Source organism: Oncorhynchus clarkii, chromosome 9 (genome assembly GCF_045791955.1).
Source record: "Oncorhynchus clarkii lewisi isolate Uvic-CL-2024 chromosome 9, UVic_Ocla_1.0, whole genome shotgun sequence".
Classification (NCBI taxonomy): Eukaryota; Metazoa; Chordata; class Actinopteri; order Salmoniformes; family Salmonidae; genus Oncorhynchus; species Oncorhynchus clarkii.
This window is the reverse complement of record NC_092155.1, coordinates 72,813,739-72,836,346: the sequence shown is the minus strand read 5'-3', so window position 1 is coordinate 72,836,346 and position 22,608 is coordinate 72,813,739. Positions and strand designations below refer to the sequence as shown.

At 44.9% G+C, this 22,608-nt stretch overlaps 1 protein-coding gene across 2 annotated transcripts in view; it reads right to left on the bottom strand.

The window, feature by feature from the left end:
* LOC139417396 (zinc finger protein 667-like) overlaps positions 1 to 22,608 on the bottom strand; it is a 39,075-nt gene that overhangs the window by 16,003 nt on the left and 464 nt on the right. The gene's annotated exons all lie outside the window — the stretch shown is intronic.

The window sequence follows — 22,608 nt, the reverse complement described above, 5'->3', positions numbered from 1 at the left end:
AGGGAGCAATCCAGTCTGTGCTGCCACAAGCCAGGATTGTCAATTGCTGGAACCACATCTCCAACAATGTGAAGCACAAAATGGGGTCAGAGGGTGCCGAAGCTGTGGCCGATTACCAGCAGGCCATCAAAGAGCTCTTGGCAACGAAATCAAGGAGTGACTACGAATGCACCCTGGCGAGGGTGTGTCTTCACTGGAGCCCTGATTTCAAGGCTTATTTCCATCAGTCGCTCTCTGATGCCATGGACAAGAGTGCACAATACGTGCTCAACAGCTTGGGCATCCAGTCAGATGGAATAACCAACAACTGCTCAGAGAGCTTCAATGCTGTCCTCAAGGCATTAGTTGGATGGAAGAAGGTCAGAGTAGATAAATTGGTTTATCTACTCTACCAACTCCAAACCAATGCCTTGAGGGAGGTGCTGCGGGGCTACTGTAATCTAGGGAATTTCCACCTGACCCCTGAGTGCCATGAGCAATTTTCCAGGCGAATGCCCACCACCAGTTTCCCCTACCACATGTCAGAGGAAGACATGGTGTCTTTTGCTGAAGGCATTCAGTCCTGTGTGGCACAAGAAGAGGTTGTCATGGCAGAAACTGGAGCGGAGGCCTTAGCCAGGATGATTGTGGCAAAAGGACGGATTCTCCTGGTGCCAAGCACCAAATCGTTCCTCTACCAGGGCTTCTCAGACAAGCAGCATGTGGTTACTCTGTTGCCAACGGAGACGTGTTCCTGCTCTGCATCTGACAGTGCCCAGAGGTGTGTCCACCGACTGGCAGCTGTACTGGCCATTGGCGGAAGTGTGGACAGTCCTATGCCAATAAAGCTGGGGACAAGGCATCTGGCCGCAAAACGCTCTGGCCATAAGTGTGCCACCAAGGAGCATGTCCAGACGGGCACCAAACAACAGGAAGAGCAATCGACCGTTCATCAACAGGTCGGTCTTATGTGTTGCTATTTAGTTACATTTCTTATTTGGGTATGTTAAAATGGTAAGCATTTTTACGAAGCCATGTGATCCTCATGGGTTTAATGTATATACGTGAAGACAAAATGCAGAATGCTGTCCCAAACTGAACTGTAACCATTATTCAATAGGGTGACCAATTCCAACAGTCTCTGTCTGAGAAACACCCCAGCAGGGATGATGAATTGGAGAATAGAGTAAGTGGAATGTGTCTGTTTTTGTTATATTCTGCATGTTTTCCTACTGCATGTTGATCGCATCTGTACACTCAGGCAGTTTGGACCCCATTTTTGATGGCCAAAATTTGTTTGTGTAGGTGAAGCAACTGTGGGCAATGTCTTCGGATGGAGTGGACAGGGCAACCGCACGATTTTTGTTGGAGGGATCCGTTGCCATCCTGCACCTCCATGACTTCCTTACATTGAAGCCCAATGAGTGGCTTAGTGGGGAGGTATGTTAAGCTCCCCCACATGTTATGGTTGAATTGTATGAAATTTCCATGCGTGCAGTTGGTATAAAGTACAATTAGAGTTGTTGACTGAGGTGACTATTGCCTGAGCATCATGTGAACTTTGACCAACCATATGCCATTCTGCTTTAGGTAATTGACTTCTACCTCCAACTGAAGAGGGTTGACATTCAAGTGGAGAAGGATGTTTTTATTGTGGATCACTTTGTGGCAGGGATTATCCTGCATGGGGATAAGGTGGCGATGCGCAAGAACACCTTGTCAAAGGTAAAGGCATGTCCGCAGAGTTATTTTTGTGTCATGTTTCTAAATAAGAGGCTAGACGGGTCAATGTAGGGAGAGCTGCCACCTGCCTGACAAAAGATTGCCTGGCACACCGTATAGATGCATCTTCACTCCTATTCCTGCAGACCAATCTGGAGCAGCACAGTTGCTTGATTGGCGTTTGCAACGTGGGAAACTACCACTGGATACTCTTGGTAAGCTCTACAAGATTTACCATTTTAGTGAGAGATTAGACAGTATTATTCTTGAATATGTTATGTTTGAGGCCATTTTGATATACTGACTTGGAATTACCACTTGTGTTTGTTTAGTATGTCAATCGCAGGACCCACTCTGCCATTGTTCTGGACCCTACTGGTTCCCCTAACACAGAGAGCCATATGAGCGAGAACCTGGTTAAGCACATCAGGTATGGTCAATCCAGGGGTGTAAAAATAGTTTTTAGGGGTATCTGTACCTTACATTGGTATATACATTTTTTTTACCACTATTACTTTACTACATTCCTAAAGATATGTCGTTTTTACTCCATATACATTTTCCCTGACACCAAAACCGTTACATTTTGAATGCTGAGCAGGACAGAAATTGTCCCATTCAAACTACTGCCTCTGATCTGGCGGACTCACTACACACGTTTTGTTTGTAAATTATGTCTGAGTGTTGGCGTGTGCTTCTTGCACTGTAAATTCTAAAAAAACTAGAATCTTGCCTTCTGGTTTGCTGACATAAGTTATACATAAGTTATACTTAAACTATACTACCGTTCCAAAGTTTGGGATCACTATAAAATGTCATTGTTTTTGAAAGAAAATATTTTGACATAAAATAACATCAACTTTATCAAACACATTGTTAATGTTGGAAATAACTTTTGTTGCTGGAGACAGCAGATTTTGTATGGAATATCTACACAGGCGTACAGAGGCTCTTTATCAGCAACCTTCACTACTGTGTTCCAATGTCAAGTCGTGTTAGCTCATCCAAGTTTATCATTTTAAAAGGCTAATTGATAATTAGAAAACCCTTTTGGAATTATGTTAGCACAACTGAAAACTGTTCTGATTAAAGAAGCAATAAAACTGTCCTCCTTTAGACTAGTTGAGTATCTGGAGCATCAGCCTTTGTGGGTTCGATTACAGGTACAAAAAGGCCAGAAAAAAAGCACTTTCTATTAAAAGTCATCAGTCTATTCTTGTTCTGAGAAATGAAGGCTATTCCATCGAACAAATTGACAAACTTAAGATCTCGTCCAACGCTGTGTACTACTCCCTTCACAAAACAGCGCAAACGGTCTCTAACCAGAATAGAAGAGGAGTGGGAGGCCCCGGTGCACAACTGAGTAAGAGGACAAGTACATTGTTTGTCAAACTAGACGCCTCAAGTCCTCAACTGGCAACTACATTAAATAATAGCCGCAAAACACCAGTCTCAAGGTCAACAGTGAAGAGGCGACTCCGGGATGCTGGCCTTCTAGGCAGAGTTGCAAAGAAAAAGACATATCTCAGACTGGCCAATAAAAATAAAATATTAAGATGGGGAAAAGAACAGACACTGGACAGAGATGGCTTTTTTTTAAACTCTGCCTAGAAGGTCAGCATCCTGGAGACAAGTGATTGGTTTCCCATGACTTAGGCCATCCCTTTACATGGTTAGCAAATTATTATTATTATTTTTTTCACCTTTTATTAACCGGGTATGCTAGCTGAGAAGTTCTCATTTGCAACTGCGACCTGACCAAGAAATCAAAGCAGTTCCACACATACAACAACAGAGTTACACATGGAATAAACAAACATACAGTAGAAAAAGTCCATATACAGTGTGTGCAAATGAGGTAAGATAAGGGAGGTAAGGCAATAAATAGGCCATGGTGGCGAAGTAATTACAATATAGCAATTAAACACTGGAATGGTAGATGTGCAGAAGATGAATGTGCAAGTAGAGATACTGGTGCTTAAAGTTAGAGGGATAGAGGGAGATATGAGTCTCCAGCTTCAGTGATTTATTTTTTGCAGTTCGTTCCAGTCATTGGCAGCAGATAACTGGAAGGAAATGCGGCCAAAGGAATAATTGGCTTTGGGAGTCACTAGTAAGATTTACCTGCTGGAGTGCGTGCTGTGGGTGCTGCTATGGTTACCAGTGAGCTGAGATGAGGCGGGGCTTTACCTAGCAGAGACTTTTAGATGACCTGGAGCCAGTGGGTTTGGCAACGAGTATGAAGCGAGGGCCAGCCAACAAGGGTATACAGGTCACAGTGGTGGGTAGTATATGGGGCTTTGGTGACAAAACAGATGGCACTGTGATAGACTGCATCCAATTTGTGGAGTAGAGGGATGGAGACTATTTTGTAAATGACATCGCTGAAGTCGAGGATCGGTAGGATGGTCAGTTTTACGAGGGTATGTTGGCAGCATGAGGGAAGGATGCAATGTTCACATATGGAAGCAATGTTTCCTTACCTCCTTTTTGCCATATTCCTTGCTGATATTCTGCATTGCAACGGGGACATGTGAAAGACAAGCCTGACTTCTCCCCTCTCTGGGCCAAAGGTGACTGAGGAGCTGCAGTGCAGCTGCCAACACCAGATTCGGAAAGGAGATATTCTAATGATGAGTTCAACAGTTCAATTATATAAGCATGTTCTGCAGATAAGGCATCTTAATGATCTATGTTACTTAGCTAATTCTGATTTCTCCACCCCAGTACTATTCCACAACTGAGTACTTCTATTGTATGGTCAGGCAAAAATTGTTGGACCATTTATCCAATATCCGGCATACAAGTTAAGTTGAGTTGTCAATGTTGAGGCTACTTTTACATTTATGGTCCGGTTGCATATTGACTTAATTAGCCTATGTGTTCATGTTATGAATGTTGTATGCTATGAAGAGAATTATACAGCATTATTGATTTCAGTTAAGCCATCCCATTTTCATTCATGAGCAGCCATGCAGGTGTATGAATGTTTTCCTCCCCAAACAGATACTGGTTTGATGAACGAACCCGCAGAACTGGGACAGAATCTGTTTTCAGCAATGTTCCCTGGCAGGCGTCGACAATACCGCACACCAAGCAAAGCGACAGCTACAATTGTGGAGTTTATGTGTTGCTGGTGAGTTCATATGCTAAATAGGTCCGAGGATAAATCAGTAGGGAAATTTGTTATGTTAGAAATCTGTGCGCAACCCTTAATGGTAGGCCACCCAAAAGTGAGTCAAAAGCAAATGCACCCACATTAAGAGATCTTTGAGGGTTTAGCCAAAGTCATTCCATTGAAAGGATTAGATTAGCATAACAAATTAGTATACATTGCACACCTGTCATGTGCACGCCTAAGAAAATGGTCTGAAATGGGAAGGGACCCATGTGCATGTGTTCAAGGAGAAACAATTTTCTTCTGTTGCTAACCGATGTGCTATGGTGTCCACTAATGAATATGACCCAGGTCAATAGAGAACTTGGTTGCTATGTGACAAACTCTAAATTAAATGTTGGTGTAATATCATCAAATCAGTGGAGCTTCAACATCACCAGTGTGCTGCCTTGTTTTCATGATTGCAGCCAAGCAACAAAGGTTTTCCAAAGTAAGATTATCACAATGAATAAGATGATTATTGTTAGGATGACAAGGCAGTTGGAGACCTGCTTTCACACGATCTTATATTTCTCAATGGCCCTATAGATGGTAGACATATTTATCCCATTGTCTGTCCTTTATGTACTACCTAGATGGCCAGAGAGTTAATGCAGAGGGAGAAGGCACTAAGTGACCCAACTGTCCCAATGCATGTTAACATCGGTGGTGCCAGAATGGAGGTGGCCAAAGAGATCCTGGACAAAGGTGAGATTGTCTATCACTTTTTTTCAATCTGACAATGTAACGCTGAAGACTTGTAGCCTCGTCTACATCATACACTACTCTTTGTGTCATTACCGTGTGAAATAAGGTGATACAGGCCAGCAGCCCAAGCCCAAGTCAATGCTGCATTATCTCATTTACTGTTGCTACATTGTCCTGGCCCCACTTTAAGAGACTATTAATAATGTTCGATAGCACTATTGTTTTACCTTACATGTTTGAACTTGGCAACATTTAGTTGTAGTTTCAGCCTACATGGATGTCAAAGTAGCTGACCGAGCACATTATAATTCCTCAGTAGCCTATAACCTAACAACCTCCCCATGTTTGATTGTAGGGAGGTTGTTATTTTCTTCTAATTAATTTGGTTGTTGGTAAACAAAGACCCCACTGCTGAAAGACGCAAAGCCCGACAACTTCTCAAATCCACCTAAACATTTTTGTATTTTGTAGAAGAAATTACAAATTTATTTAAGAAAATTGTGAAGGTGACCATATATTTGCCAATAACTGTATATAGTTTTTCATCCTAAGGCATTATGTGATATAGCTGACATGCTTCCTTTATTCTTTCAGAACTTAACAGGAAACTCTACTGCAGTTTCTGTGCAACAGATGAGGGGGGAGACTGGGTGAGTTTGCATTGCAACTCCTCACACAGTTGACATGACAATTCTCTAAGAACTTTTACCTTTCAATGTTTGAAGGGCCCAAAACATTTCCATTGCACTATGAACAATGGCCATAGGCAATTGCTGTGCTTTCTATTACTGTGGTCTAAGGGGGTGTTGAGTTTGGTAGTAAATATATGTTCATAACCTTAAAGGGATGGATAAGTCATTTTAATCATTTAAATGTTTTCTTACATTTAAAGCAGGTAGTGACTTCAATCTTCAGTTTTTTTTAACAAGCCACTGCCAACAAAGGCTAATTGTAATTTCCCCTCTTCGCCACATTCATGGCTGCATCATCTCTTGAATGGATTGTGGGTCAATAATTTAATCTAAAATGAAATGGCAGTGGCTAGTTAAACAAACCAAATTGTGGATTGCTGAGCTATCCTTTCAGCTGTGACATCATATAATGGAATCAATGGCCTGATTGACATGTACTTTCACAGATGGAGTGCTCCACATGCTCCAGTTGGTACCACACCACCTGTGCTGGGGTATCCATCAGCATTTACCATCAACACATGGAGAATCCTGCCTTACAATGGATGTGCCCACCCTGCCACAATTGAAAATCTGCACACCAAGGCTACTATTGGGTTGATACTGTGTCAAATCTATAATGTCCAGAGGTGTAAAAGATTTACAACTACAGCAGATTTTAGGGATGTCCCCGACGGGAAATAAAATCTGGGTTGACTTAGTCTTCCTGCTCTTTCCACCAATCGATTGGTCTAAATGTTAAAATGTATTTTTCCATATATAGACAGACACGCCAGACACGCTTTATAGATGTATAAAGCCAGGTCGAGCAGTTGCCATACAGGGCAGTGATGCAACCCGTCAGGATGCTGACGATGGTAAGGCTGTAAATCCTTTTGAGGATCTGAGTACCCATGCTAAATCTTTTCAGTCTCCTGAGTGGGAATATGTTTTGTCGCACTCTCCACGACTGTCTTGGTGTGTTTGGACCATTCTAGTTTGTTGGTGATGTGGACACCAAAGAACTTGAAGCTCTCAACCTGCTCCACTACAGCCCCATCGATGAGAATGGGTGCATGCTCGGTCATCCTTTTCCTGTAGACAACAATCATGTCCTTTGTCTTGCTCATGTTGAGGGAGACGTTGTCTTCGCCCCACACGGTCAGGTCTCTGACCTCTTCCCTATAGGCTGTCTCATCATTGTCGGTGATCAGGCCTACCACTGTTGTCATCAGCAAACTTGATGGTGTTGGAGTCGTGCCTGGCTGTGCAGTCATGAGTGAACAGAGTACAGGGGACTGAACATGCACCCTTGAGGGGACCCAGTGTTAAAGATCAGTGTGGCGGATGTGTTGTTGCCTACCGTCACCACCTGGGGGCTGCCCGTCAGGAAGTCCAGGATCCAGTTACAGAGGGAGGTTTAGTCCCAGGATCCCTAGCTTAGTGATGAGCTTTGAGGGCACTATGGTGTTGAATGCTGAGCTGTAGTCAATGAGTAGCATTCTCACATGGGTGACCCTTTTGTCCAGGTGGGAAAGGGCAGTGTGGAGTGCAATAGAGATTGCATCATCTGTGGATCTGTTGGGGCGGTATGTAAATTGGAGTGGGTGTAGGGTTTCTGGGATAATGGTGTTAATAATGTGAGCCATGACAAGCCTTTCAAAGCATTCCATGGCTACAGACGTGAGCGCTACGGGTGGGTAGTCATTTAGGCAGGTTACCTTAGTGTTTTTGGGCACAGGGACTATGGTTGTCTGCTTGAAACATGTTGATATTATAGACAGGAAGAGGTTGACAGGAAGAGGTTGTAAATGTCAGTGAAGACACTTGCCATTTGGTAAGCGCATGCTCAGAGTAAACGTCCTGGTAATCCGTCTGGACCTGCGGACTTGTGAATGTTGACCTGTTTAAAGGTCTTACTAACATCAGCTGCAGAGAGCGTGATCACACAGTCGTCCGGAACAGCTGATCCCCTCATGAATGTTTCAGTGTTACTTGCTTCGATGCGAGCACAAGTTATTTAGCTTGTCTGGTAGGCTTGTGTCACTGGGCAGCTCTCGGGGGTGCTTCCTTTTTGTAGTCTAATAGTTTGCAAGCCCTGCCACATCCGAAGAGCGTCAGAACTGGTGTAGTATGACTCAAAAAAAATTATAGACGAGTCACTGGTGCTTCATTTTTGCTTGTAAATAGAAAAAAAGGTTGATAGTAGTATCATCACACCCTGATCTATTTCACCTGTCTTTGTGATTTGTCTCCACACCCCTCCAGGTGTCACCCATCTTCCCCATTAGCCCCTGTGTATTTATACCTGTGTTCTCTGTTTCTGCCAGTTTGTCTTGTTTGTCAGGTTAATCAGCGTTTTGTGTCTCAGCCCCAGGCTTTTTCAAAGTCTCTTTTTCTCGACCCACTGGTGTTGACCCTTAGCATGCCCACCTGACCACTCTGCCCACCTGACCACTCTGCCTACCTGACCACTCTGCCTACCTGACCACTCTGCCTGACCCTGTGCCTGACCACTCTGCCTGACCCTGTGCCTGCCTACCTGAACACTCTGTCTGACCCTTTGCCTGACCACTCTGCCTGACCCTGTGCCTGACCACTCTGCCTGACCCTGTGCCTGCCTACCTGACCACTCTGCCTGCCTCTGTGCCTGAACACTCTGCCTGCCTCTGTGCCTGACCACTCTGCCTACCTGAACACTCTGCCTGCCTCTGTGCCTGACCACTCTGCCTACCTGACCACTCTGCCTGACCCTGTGCCTGAACACTCTGCCTGACCCTGTGCCTGACCACTCTGCCTGACCCTGTGCCTGCCTACCTGACCACTCTGCCTGCCTCTGTGCCTGAACACTCTGCCTGACCCTGTGCCTGACCACTCTGCCTACCTGAACACTCTGCCTGCCTCTGTGCCTGACCACTCTGCCTACCTGACCACTCTGCCTGACCCTGTGCCTGAACACTCTGCCTGACCCTGTGCCTGAACACTCTGCCTGACCCTGTGCCTGACCACTCTGCCTGACCCTGCGCCTGACCACTCTGCATACCTGAACACTGCCTGACCCTGTGCCTGAACACTCTGCCTGACCCTGTGCCTGACCCTGTGCCTGCCTACCTGACCACTCTGCCTGCCTCTGTGCCTGAACACTCTGCCTACCTGAACACTCTGCCTGCCTCTGTGCCTGACCACTCTGCCTACCTGACCACTCTGCCTGACCCTGTGCCTGAACACTCTGCCTGACCCTGTGCCTGAACACTCTGCCTACCTGAACACTCTGCCTGCCTCTTGCTTCCATTTTGATTTCTGATCTCTGCCTACCCTTACCCTGAACCTGCCTGCCATCTGGTACCGTTGACCCACCTATGGTTGCTGACCAGCCATACCCGGGTGTTGGACATGCTGCTAGAGCAAATCTGCGGGTTCTCTGGAGGGCAGCCTGCCACGGGGGTAACCCCACCGCTCCTCAGTAACTCGACGTTTAGCAGCACCGGCCACTCTACCTTCCTGGGAACCCCAGGTTACCTACTCCAGAACGCTTTAATGGAGAGCCGAGCACCTGTCGGACATTTTTAGCCTAGTGTGCCCTCATTTTCGAGCTTCAGCCCTCCTTCCCCCCGGCTCGCTCCAAAATAGCCTACCTCATTACGTTGATGTCTGGAAGGGCTCTCACCTGGGCTACCGCTGTATGGGAACAGCAGCCAGCCATATGCGTGAGCCTGGAGTGGTTTGTGGGAGAGGTGAGGAAGGTTTTTGATGCCCCGTTCTCCAGGAGAGAAGCTGCCTGTAAGCTAATTCAGCTCCGGTAGAATGCCCACAGGGTGGCTGAATATGCAGTGGATTTCTGCATGTTGGCAGCGAAGAGTGCATGGAACCCAGAAGCACTGTTTGACATGTTCCTGCATGGCGTCTCGGAGGAGGTAAAGGACGAGCTTGCTGCTGGGGAGTTACCCACTTGACACTTGATCTTGACTCTCTCTCGAGATCCGCACAAAGAGTTGTCTATATAGAGGGCCTTTTGGTAATTTTGTGTCCTCGTATCCGGTAAAAGACCAGGCTCAGACCAGGAGCGAGTACTCTGGTTGGCCATATGAAGACCTTTTCTGCTCACCTTCCTCGCATCATTTCACTCTGCTGTGGGGAAACCAGTCCAAATTTTTTGGGGTCTGTTAAGTGGAGCGACACAGGGGAACCCAAGAGCAGACTCAGATGGGGAAACGGGGATGAATAAACCAAAATATTTATTGTTACACAGAAGGATATGGAGTGCAGATTCGGGGAAGCTCGGATGAGTTGCAGAAAAAAATAGATGTGGAGACTGAGGTTGAAGTTGGCTGAGAAAAACAGGGTAACCGGTCCTGAGGGGAATCAAAGGTAGTAGTGGTGAGTAAAATCCAGAACAAGGTAGTTGGGTGGTGAGATGGAAAAGGAGACAGGAGGCAGAGTGCAATGAGAGGATAAACGGTGTCAGGCAGGGAAACAAGCACAGCAGGGTATCTTGAGTAATCATAAATGGCTAGAATCATGCACTGACTGAGCAGAGATCTCGATCTGGCAGAGTGGAAGTGGCAGGACTGAGTATTTGTAGAGGTCTTGATTATGAAACAAGTTGTCGCTGGTAGGGATCTGACTCAGCACACCTCTCTCCAACCACACAATCATACACAGAGAGAGAGAGCGAATGGGAGAGTAACTGCAGTTCAAGAAGAAACCAGATGAACACCAGAGGGCATAGCAGGAGCAGATGTGACAGGGTCCTCATTGTCTCTGGGGTCGATGAGAGCTTTTTGAAGCCCACACTAGCTTCCGAGTTGAACATCCCTACTCAGCCACTATTTATTCCCATTGATGTTTGACCGTTGAACAGGTGCTCTGTAGGTTGGGTCATGATAACACCACTCATCAACCTACGGGTGTCAGGGAATCACAGCGATACCATTCAGTTCCTGCTTTGGGATTCTCCTGGGCCAAACGGCACAATCCACTCATCAACTGGTCTACCGGTGCTATCATGGCCTGGAGTCCGTTCTGCCATGACCATTGTCTGAATTCTGCACAACTTCCCCCGGGAAGGCTTCCTGGGTCCTTGTAGGTGGTTACGGACCTCTCCGCCATTCACGCGGAGTACCAGGATCTCTGGGAGCTTTTGAACAAGTCCCGGCCCACTTCCCTTCCGCAGCACTGCTCCTATGACTACGGGATTGACCTTCTTCCTAGCACCGCACCGGGAACGTCTGTACTCATTGTCGGGACCATAGACGAAGGCTATGAACTACATTAGGGACTCTCTAGCTACAGGATTTATCCATCCCTCTCCCACTGGCGCAGGCTTGTTCTTCGTGGAGAAGAAGGACAAGACCCTGCCCCCGTGCATTGACTACAGGGGACTCAATGACATTACTGTTAAGAACCGATATCTGCCACCACTCATTTCCTCGGACTTCGAGCCTTTCCAGGTGGCAACTGTAAGCTGGATCTACGAAACGCCTACCACCTGGTGGGGATACGAGAGGGGGACGAGAGGGGGACAAGTGGAAGACTGCTTTCAACACGGCCAGCGCCCACTAACAATATCTGTTCATGCACTTTAGCATCACCAACTCCCCTGCTGTGGTCCACATTCTGGTGAATGATGTTATCCGTGACATGCTGAATCGGTTTGTCTTCGTCTACCTTGATAACATCCTTGTCTTCTCCCGCTCCCTCCAAGAACACATGCTCCATGTCCAGCAGGATCTCCAGCGCATTCTGGAGCGATTTCCATCGCTCCACCAACACCTCCTGGGGTTAGCCAACTTTTATCGCCACTTTATCTGGGATTACAGCACCCTTGCCTTCCCCTGTCTGCCCTCACCTCTACCAAGGCTCAGTTCACGTGGTCCACGGCAGCTGACCGGCTATTCCGGGACCTGAAATATCGCTTCACCACAGTTCTGATGTTGGTTGATCCGGACCCTTCCTGTTAGTTTGTGGTGAAGGAAGATGTTTCTGATGTCGGAGTGGGGACTGTTCTGTCGCAATGTTCTGCCCTGGATTGGAAGTTGCATCCCTGCGCCGCCTTCTCCCACCACCTCAACGCCACAGAGGAATTATGATGTGGGGAATCTGGAGCTTCTAGCAGAGAAGATGGCAATGGAGGCACTGGCTTAAAGAGGAGGAGCATCTGTTCATTGTGTGTACAGACAACAAAAAAATCTGTAGTAGCTCCGCTCCGCTAATCGCTTGACCTCCAGGCAAGCGAAATGGGGGCTGTTTACCCAGTTCAACTTTTCCCCCTCCTACCGGCCGGGGTCCAAGAACATCAAGCCGGATGTTTTGTCTCTCCGCTATAACCCCAAGGCTACCACCCCAGAGCCCGAGACAATCCTTCCTTCCTCTTGCCTGGTGACGGCACTCAGCTGGGGTATAGGGGAACAGGTCCGGGAGGCGCAGCAGTCCTAGCCGAAACCTGGGAGGGGGTGTCAAGAACCAGATGTTTGTGTCTAACGCTGTCCAATCCGCGGTCCTGGAGTGGGCCAAATCCTCCAGTTTAGCCTGTCACCCTCACAACCCCTGGTCCAACATATCCCTGGATTTTGTCACGGGTCTCTGACCCCCCCACCCTCCCGTCTGAGGGAAACACTGATCGACCGGTTTTCCAAAGCCGCACACTTCATTCCTCTCCCCAAACTCCCCTTGGCCAAGGAGACGGCCCAGCCCATGGTGTAGCATGTCTTCCGGATTCATGGACTGCCGCTGGACCTGGTCTCCAACCGGAGGCCTCAGTTGTCATCCCAGGTCTGGAAGGCATTCTGCGCCCTCATTGTGTCGTTGGCCAGCCTGTCCTCTGGGTTCCACCCCCAGTCCAATGGCAAGTCGGAGCGAGCAAACCAGGATCAGGAGAGCCCGATTGGCCCTTACAGTAAAATGCTTACTTACGTCCCCTAACCAACTGTGCAGTTAAAACAAATACAGATAAGAATAATAGATACAAGTAATTAAAGAGCAGCATTAAAAAAATTACAATATATATACAGGGGGGTGCTGGTACAGAGTGAATGTGCGGGGTCACCAATTGAGGTAGTATGTTCATGTAGGTAGAGTTAACTAAAGTTACTATTGCTTGCCCCTGTTTGAGTATTAAACTATTGTTTATTCGACGTGGTCTGCATCTGGGTCTTACCTTCATACCTGATAATCATGGTAAGATTTGCCAAGTGTAGGGCTTTGTACGCGTCTGTGTGTGGAGTAAAGGTGGTCTCGAATTTGTTTAACTCTGGTTGTGCATTTAACATGCTGATAGAAATTAGGTTAAAAAAAATGCCCACACAGATGTGCCTTTGTTGCAACCAATTAAATTACTTCCTACAGCACATTTGCTACTTCTCCCTTATATTCAAAGAAAAGGTAATGTGTAAAAACATTAAGGTAACAGAAAATTTTACAAAATATCAAAGGCATATTGGATTTTTCAAACAATTTTTACTCAGTACTTTGTCAATTATATACTTTTACTTGTAGGGTATTTTTTTTATATAGTCAAATCTAATTAAAGTAACAGTACCCCGATAATTTCATACTATTGCAATACTGAACTGTGTAGTATGATCTAGAAATAAAGACGCGCGACCACGAGGTTCTAGCTCCAGCCTGTTTATTGCATGTCCTACATAGGTACGGATGCCCCCAAGGGACATCCTACTACAGCTGTATGGATGGGTTATGGTTAAGCTGGCATAAGCGAATGATAGTGGATTTCAGGTCACTTTTTTTTTTTTTTTTTTTTTTTCCAGTTTTGACTGAAATGTACCTCCTAGGTTCTTAGAGAAATGCACATGCTCGTTTAATTTTTAATTTAAAAAACAACCTATTGTGTGTTTTTTTTTTTGTGTGTGTGAAAATTGGTAGCCTGCAGGAAGCCTACATAGCTACAGTACGTATTTTCCTTTCTGCAACTTCTACAAAGAACGTTAACCATTATCTTGATGAAAAGGAATTTGGACACACAGTTGGTGTTTACCATCAGTGGCAGTAAAAAGCCTTCACTACCATAATGGTATACAGGCATTGACTCTTGATTAATGTATTGGAAGACTGTACTAAATATCTTGGGTATGATGGGATAAGTTACACTATCCTGACTGTATTAGTCTCAACCTACCATTTCTGATTTTAACTATATGGTTAAAAAGTATATGGTTACTGTGCTTCGGAAAGTATTCAGACCCCTTGACTTGTTTGACATTTTGTTACGTTACAGCCTTCTACAATTGATTACATTGGTTTTCTCTTATCAATCTACACACAATAGCGGACAATGTCAAAGCAAAAGCAGGTTAAGTATAAGAGCAGAAGGTGAGACCCAGATGAAGACATGGGAGGCAGATGGTTTGAGTCTTGATATTTATTCAACAATCCAAAAGGGCAAGAAAATGGTCGTGGACAGGCAAAATGTCAACCAGTTCAGAGTCCAGGAGGTACAGAGTGGCAGCCAGGCTCGAGGTCAGGGCAGGCAGAATGGTCAGGCAGGTGGGTACAGAGTCCAGAAAACAGGCAAGGCAAAAAAAAAGTGAGGACTAGCAAAAGAGAATAGAAGCAGGAGCAAGAGAAAATGCTGGTTGCCTTGAAAAGCATACAAGACAAACTGGCACAGAGACAGGGATATATACACTAGGGATAATAAGTGACACCTGGATGGGGTGGAGACAATCACGAGAAAGGTGAAACCGATCAGGGTGTGACATTTAGAAAGAAACTCCAATTTATTAAATCAAAATGTGATTTCATTTACATAACTATTCAGACCCTTTACTCAATACTTTGCTGAAACAGCTTTGGCAGCTATTACAGCCTTGGGTCTGAGGCTACAAGCTTGCCACAGCTGTATTTGGGGAGTTTCTCCCATTCTTCTCTGTAGATCCTCTCAAGATCTGTGAAGTTCGATGGAGAGTTTTGCTGCACACCTATTTACAGGTCTCTCCAGAAATGTTAGATTGGATTCAAGTCAGGGTTCTGGCTGGCCCACTCAAGGAAATTCAGAGACTTGTCCTGAAGCGTTAATACAGGACTAAGATTGAATCCTACTACACCTGCTCTGATGCTTGTTGGATGTGGAAGGGCTTGGAAAATATTCATGACTACAAAGGGACACCCAGCCACAAGCTGCTCAGTGACGAAAGCCTACTAGAATTGCTAAAAAAATGCTAAAAGCATTTTATGCTCGCTTCGAGCAAAGCAACACTGAAGCATGCACAAGAGCACCAGCTGTTCCAGAAGAATGTGTGATCAGGCTCTCCATAGGCGATGTGCGCAAGACCTTTAAACAGAAACATTCCTAAAGCCGCGGGGCCAGACTGATTATCAGGCAAGTGTCTTCACTGACATTTTCAACCTCTCCCTGACCGAGATTGTAATACCTACATATTTCAAACAGACCAACATATTCCCTGTGCCGAAGAAAGCAAAGGTAACCTGCCTAAATGATTAGCGCCCCGTAGCACTCACATTGATAGCCATGAAGTCCTTTGAAAGGCTGGTAATGGCTCACATCAAGCAATCATGCCGGAAACCCTAGACCCACTCCAATTGGCATACTGCCCCAACAGATCCACAAATGATGCAATCTCTATTGCACTCCACACTACCTATTCACACCTGGAGAAAAGGATAACCTCTGTGAGAATGCTGTTTTTAAAATATATATATATATATATGCTTATTTTACCCCTTTTTCTCCCCAATTTCGTAGTAGCTACTGTCTTGTCTCATCGCAACTCCCGTACGGGCTCGGGAGAGAAAAGGTTGAAAGTCATGCGTCCTCCGATACACAACCCAACCTAGCCCGCACTGCTTCTTAACACAGCGCGCAGCAACCCGGAAGCCAGCCGCACCAATGTGTCAGAGGAAACACAGTGCACCTGGCAACCTTGGTCAGCGCGCACTGCGCCCAGCCCGCCACAGGAGTCGCTGGTGTGCGATGAGACAAGGACATCCCTACCAACCAAGCCCTCCCTAACCCAGACGATTATGCGTCGCCCAACAGACGTCCCGGTCGAGGCCAGTTACGACAAAGCCTGGGCACAAACCCAGGGTCTCTGATGGCACAGCTGGCGCTGCAGTACAGCACCCTTAACCACTGCGCCACCTGGGAGGCCCAGAATGCTGTTAATTGACTATAGCGTTCAACACCATAGTGCCAACAATGCTGATCACTAAGCAAAGGATCCTGGTACTAAACACCTGTCTCTGCAACTGGATCCTGGACTTCCTGACGGGCAGCCCCCAGTTGGTAAGGGTAGCCAACAACACATCTGCCACGCTGATGCTTAACACTAAGGCCAATCAGAGGTGGGTGCTTAGTCCCCTCCTGTACTCCCTGTTCACCCATGACTGCATGGCAAAGCACAACTCCAACACCATTACGGTTGCTGATGACAACAGTGTTAGGCATGATCACCGACAACGATGAGACGGCCTATAGGGAGGAGGTAAGAGACCTGGCAGTGTGGTGCAAAGAGAACCTTGCCCTCAACGTGAGCAAGACAAAAGGAGCTGATTGTTGACTATAGGAGAAGGAGGGCAGAATAGAACCCCATTAACATGGACAGGTCTGAAGTGGAGAAGTTGAAAGTTTCAAGTTCCTTGATATCCATATCCCCAACGAACTATCATAGTCAAACACACCAACAGAGTTGTGAAAGAGGGCATGATAACACCTTTTACCCCTCAGGAAACTGAAAACATGGGTCCCCAGATCCTCAGTTATACCGCTGCACCATCAAGAGCATCCTGACCGGTTGCATCCCCTCCTGGTATGGAAACTGCTCGACATCTGACCGTAAGGCGCTACTAAGGGTGTATCGTCGGACGGGGCCACAGTATTTAGGTTGCAATAGTTTGTGTAGGGGGGTTAGGGTCAGTCAGTTAAACCTGGAGTATTTATCCTGTCTTATCTGGTGTCCCGTGTGAATTTAAGTATGCTCCCTGTAATTCACTCTCTCCCTCTCCCTTCTATCCCGGAGGACCTGAGCCCTGGGACCATGCCTCAGGACTATCTGGCATGATCACTCTTTGCTGGCCCCAGTCCACCTGATCGTGCTGCTGCTCCAGTTTGAACTGTTCTGCCTGCAGCTATGGAACCATGACGTATTCACCGGACGTGCTACCTTGTCCCGGACCTGACATTTACTCTTGAGGTGCTGACCTGTTGCACTCTACAACCACTGTGATTATTATTTGAGCCTGCTGGTGATATGAACGTTTGGCCACGTACTGTTATCTCCAACCGGCACAGCCAGAAGAGGACTGGCCACGCCTCATAGCCTGGTTCCTCTCTAGGTTTCTTCCTAGGTTCCTGCCTTTCTAGGGAGTTTTTCCTAGCCACTGTGCATCTGCATTGCTTGCTGTTTTGGGGTTTTAGGCTGGGTTTCAACATCGGCTGATGTTGTAAGGGATTTATGAATAAAATTTGATTGCTGACGGGCGAGTACATCACTGGGTAGAAGCTTCCTACCGTCGAGGACCTACTGTATATACTAGGCAGTGTCAGAGGAAGGGCCAAAAAATAGTCCAACACTCCAGTCACATTGTAAAGAAAGTAATTTCAATAGTATTGTGATATTATGTCATGGAGTAACAAACTTTAATTTGGAGAAATTACTAACCTTGTGTGCAGATGGCAACTTTGACCTGGGGGCATGCTTTGTAGACCATTCAAAAGCGTTCCGATACCTTGTCCCCAAGAAAAAACCCACGTGTTATGATAGCTTATAGGCAGTAGTAGGCAAATGAAGGGCCAAAGTTCCAATATTAAGATTTTGGAATAACATTTCTAGGGTCTATTTGTTGGTAATTGGAAATACGCCTCTTTCGAATTTCGTCCCCTGTTCCTAAACACATCCATCCTATAGTGTAGGTTTTGAAGATTCATAATCTCTGTTTGTAGTCATCAAAAGAAGATTGAGGAACGGTTGGGGGACCCAAGAAGTACAAGCCCCCACACCATTCTCTAACCTCTGAAATGTTGTCTTTGATGTGTGCATTTCAAAGTACCCCTTAACATCTATTCCCTGTCTCTCTGGTAGAGTAGTGGTGATGGTATTCGCTCCCCAAACCAGAGTTTGAGAGTTCAAATCTGAGGAGAGCATTTTTTAGAGAGCCATTTTTGATTCTGCCTTTTGTTGGCATGAAAGAACTAACTTGAGGTTTGTTGGGGGGTAGGGGTAGTTCCCATCAAATAGAAAGACTGAAGTGACACCTTGTACAGAATGTCCTTTTAATAGAGTTGTGATAACATACTATGTCGTGGAGTAACAATATATTATCCTTGTCTGCAAAAGCCAACTTTGACCTGGGGGCATGCTTTGTAGACCATTCAAAAGCGTTCCGATACCTTGTCCCCAAGAAAAAACCCACGTGTTATGATAGCTTATAGGCAGTAGTAGGCAAATGAAGGGCCAAAGTTCCAATATTAAGATTTTGGAATAACATTTCTAGGGTCTATTTGTTGGTAATTGGAAATACGCCTCTTTCGAATTTCGTCCCCTGTTCCTAAACACATCCATCCTATAGTGTAGGTTTTGAAGATTCATAATCTCTGTTTGTAGTCATCAAAAGAAGATTGAGGAACGGTTGGGGGACCCAAGAAGTACAAGCCCCCACACCATTCTCTAACCTCTGAAATGTTGTCTTTGATGTGTGCATTTCAAAGTACCCCTTAACATCTATTCCCTGTCTCTCTGGTAGAGTAGTGGTGATGGTATTCGCTCCCCAAACCAGAGTTTGAGAGTTCAAATCTGAGGAGAGCATTTTTTAGAGAGCCATTTTTGATTCTGCCTTTTGTTGGCATGAAAGAACTAACTTGAGGTTTGTTGGGGGGTAGGGGTAGTTCCCATCAAATAGAAAGACTGAAGTGACACCTTGTACAGAATGTCCTTTTAATAGAGTTGTGATAACATACTATGTCGTGGAGTAACAATATATTATCCTTGTCTGCAAAAGCCAACTTTGACCTGGGGGCATGCTTTGTAGACCATTCAAAAGCGTTCCGATACCTTGTCCCCAAGAAAAAACCCACGTGTTATGATAGCTTATAGGCAGTAGTAGGCAAATGAAGGGCCAAAGTTCCAATATTAAGATTTTGGAATAACATTTCTAGGGTCTATTTGTTGGTAATTGGAAATACGCCTCTTTCGAATTTCGTCCCCTGTTCCTAAACACATCCATCCTATAGTGTAGGTTTTGAAGATTCATAATCTCTGTTTGTAGTCATCAAAAGAAGATTGAGGAACGGTTGGGGGACCCAAGAAGTACAAGCCCCCACACCATTCTCTAACCTCTGAAATGTTGTCTTTGATGTGTGCATTTCAAAGTACCCCTTAACATCTATTCCCTGTCTCTCTGGTAGAGTAGTGGTGATGGTATTCGCTCCCCAAACCAGAGTTTGAGAGTTCAAATCTGAGGAGAGCATTTTTTAGAGAGCCATTTTTGATTCTGCCTTTTGTTGGCATGAAAGAACTAACTTGAGGTTTGTTGGGGGGTAGGGGTAGTTCCCATCAAATAGAAAGACTGAAGTGACACCTTGTACAGAATGTCCTTTTAATAGAGTTGTGATAACATACTATGTCGTGGAGTAACAATATATTATCCTTGTCTGCAAAAGCCAACTTTGACCTGGGGGCATGCTTTGTAGACCATTCAAAAGCGTTCCGATACCTTGTCCCCAAGAAAAAACCCACGTGTTATGATAGCTTATAGGCAGTAGTAGGCAAATGAAGGGCCAAAGTTCCAATATTAAGATTTTGGAATAACATTTCTAGGGTCTATTTGTTGGTAATTGGAAATACGCCTCTTTCGAATTTCGTCCCCTGTTCCTAAACACATCCATCCTATAGTGTAGGTTTTGAAGATTCATAATCTCTGTTTGTAGTCATCAAAAGAAGATTGAGGAACGGTTGGTGGACCCAAGAAGTACAAGCCCCCACACCATTCTCTAACCTCTGAAATGTTGTCTTTGATGTGTGCATTTCAAAGTACCCCTTAACATCTATTCCCTGTCTCTCTGGTAGAGTAGTGGTGATGGTATTCGCTCCCCAAACCAGAGTTTGAGAGTTCAAATCTGAGGAGAGCATTTTTTAGAGAGCCATTTTTGATTCTGCCTTTTGTTGGCATGAAAGAACTAACTTGAGGTTTGTTGGGGGGTAGGGGTAGTTCCCATCAAATAGAAAGACTGAAGTGACACCTTGTACAGAATGTCCTTTTAATAGAGTTGTGATAACATACTATGTCGTGGAGTAACAATATATTATCCTTGTCTGCAAAAGCCAACTTTGACCTGGGGGCATGCTTTGTAGACCATTCAAAAGCGTTCCGATACCTTGTCCCCAAGAAAAAACCCACGTGTTATGATAGCTTATAGGCAGTAGTAGGCAAATGAAGGGCCAAAGTTCCAATATTAAGATTTTGGAATAACATTTCTAGGGTCTATTTGTTGGTAATTGGAAATACGCCTCTTTCGAATTTCGTCCCCTGTTCCTAAACACATCCATCCTATAGTGTAGGTTTTGAAGATTCATAATCTCTGTTTGTAGTCATCAAAAGAAGATTGAGGAACGGTTGGGGGACCCAAGAAGTACAAGCCCCCACACCATTCTCTAACCTCTGAAATGTTGTCTTTGATGTGTGCATTTCAAAGTACCCCTTAACATCGAGTGTCTGTCTCTCTGGTAGAGTAGTGGTTATGGCGTTTGCTTCCCAAACCAGACTTTGAGAGTTCAAATCTGAGGAGAGCATTTTTTAGAGAGCCATTTTTATGTTGCCTTTTGTTGTCATGAAAGAGCTAACTTGAGGTATGTACCCCCTAGTTCAAATCCCAGAGAAACAGTTAATGTAGCAACTTCTTTCTTGTTGCCTTTGTGGGTCTGAAAGAGCAATCCAGAGGTATGTAGGGGAAAAGGGGCTAGTTCCCATCAAAAAGCAAGAATGAAGTGACACCTTGTTTCAAATGTAATTTCAGTAGTTGTGATAGTTGTGATAGCATACTATGCTGTGGAGTAACAATACAAACATACTCTGTAAAAGCCAACTTTTACCTGGGGCCATTCTTTGTAGACCATTCAAAAGTGTTCCTAGTCTTGGTCCGCCTGAAGAAAGCCACATGTTAAGATAGTTTAAAAATAGTTGTAGATATGGTGGTGAATTCCCAAAGGAGAGGTTGTGAGTTAAATTCATTTCAAGAGCATGCCAACTTGCTTTTGTTGCCTTGACAGAACAATGTTGAGGTGGGGTTCCGGAAGGACATAGACATTAAGGGAAATTGGATAATAAAATGTTAGGGTACAGCAACTGGTGTTGAGAAGGAGTGCTGATCTACAAACAAACCCACCGCTGTCCATATAAAGTTATTCCAGAGACAACTGATTCAGAATGATCTAAGCAAAGCTGATCGTAGAAAAGTGCTCCTCTGTACGCATTTATGAAATGTCTCAGGCTAAGAATGCTGAACTGGAATCAGTACCCCCCACACCCCGTCAAAGTAATGTTATTCATTCTACTCACAAATGCTAAACAGATCCTAGTTCAGCACTCCTACTTCAAGCCACCAAGTGAATGTTGGGTATTGGGTGCTAAACTTCTTGAACAGTGGTTGAAAAAGTACCCAATTGTCATTCTTGAGTAAAAGTAAAGATATGTTAATAGAAAATGTCTCAAGTAAAAGTGAACCAGTAAAATACTAAGTAAACCTCATTGATAAAAGATACTTAAGTGTCAGTGGTAAAAGTATAAATTATTTGACCTTCCATATATTAAGCAAACCAGACAGCACAATTCTCTTGTATTTTTAATTATGAAATAGCCATGGGAACACTCAGACATAATTTACAAACGAAGCATGTGTTTAGTGAGTCCGCTAGATCAGAGGCAGTAGGGATGTTCTCTTGATAAGTGTGTGAATTGGACCATTTTCCTGTCCGGCTTAGCATTCAAATGCATAAAGTACTTTTGGGTGCCAGGGAAACTGTATGGAGTAAAAAATATATGAATTTCTTTAAAAATGTGGCGAAGTAAAATTGAATGTTGTAAAGAAACAGAGTGTAAAAGTACAGATACAAAAAAAACAGATATTAACAAAATGTAGTGGAGTAGTTTAAATACATTTTTGTTAAGTAATTTACACCACTGGACTTGAAAGGAACACCGGTACCCCATGTATATAGCCTTGCTATTTTTATTTTACTGCTGATCTTTAATTATTTGTTACTTTTATTTCTTATTTAACACATTTTTCTTACAACTAAATTGTTGGTTAAGGGCTTCATTTCAGCATTTCACTGTAAGGTAGTCAGTCACATGTAGTATTCGGCGCATGTGACAAATACAATTTGATTTGTTACACATGAA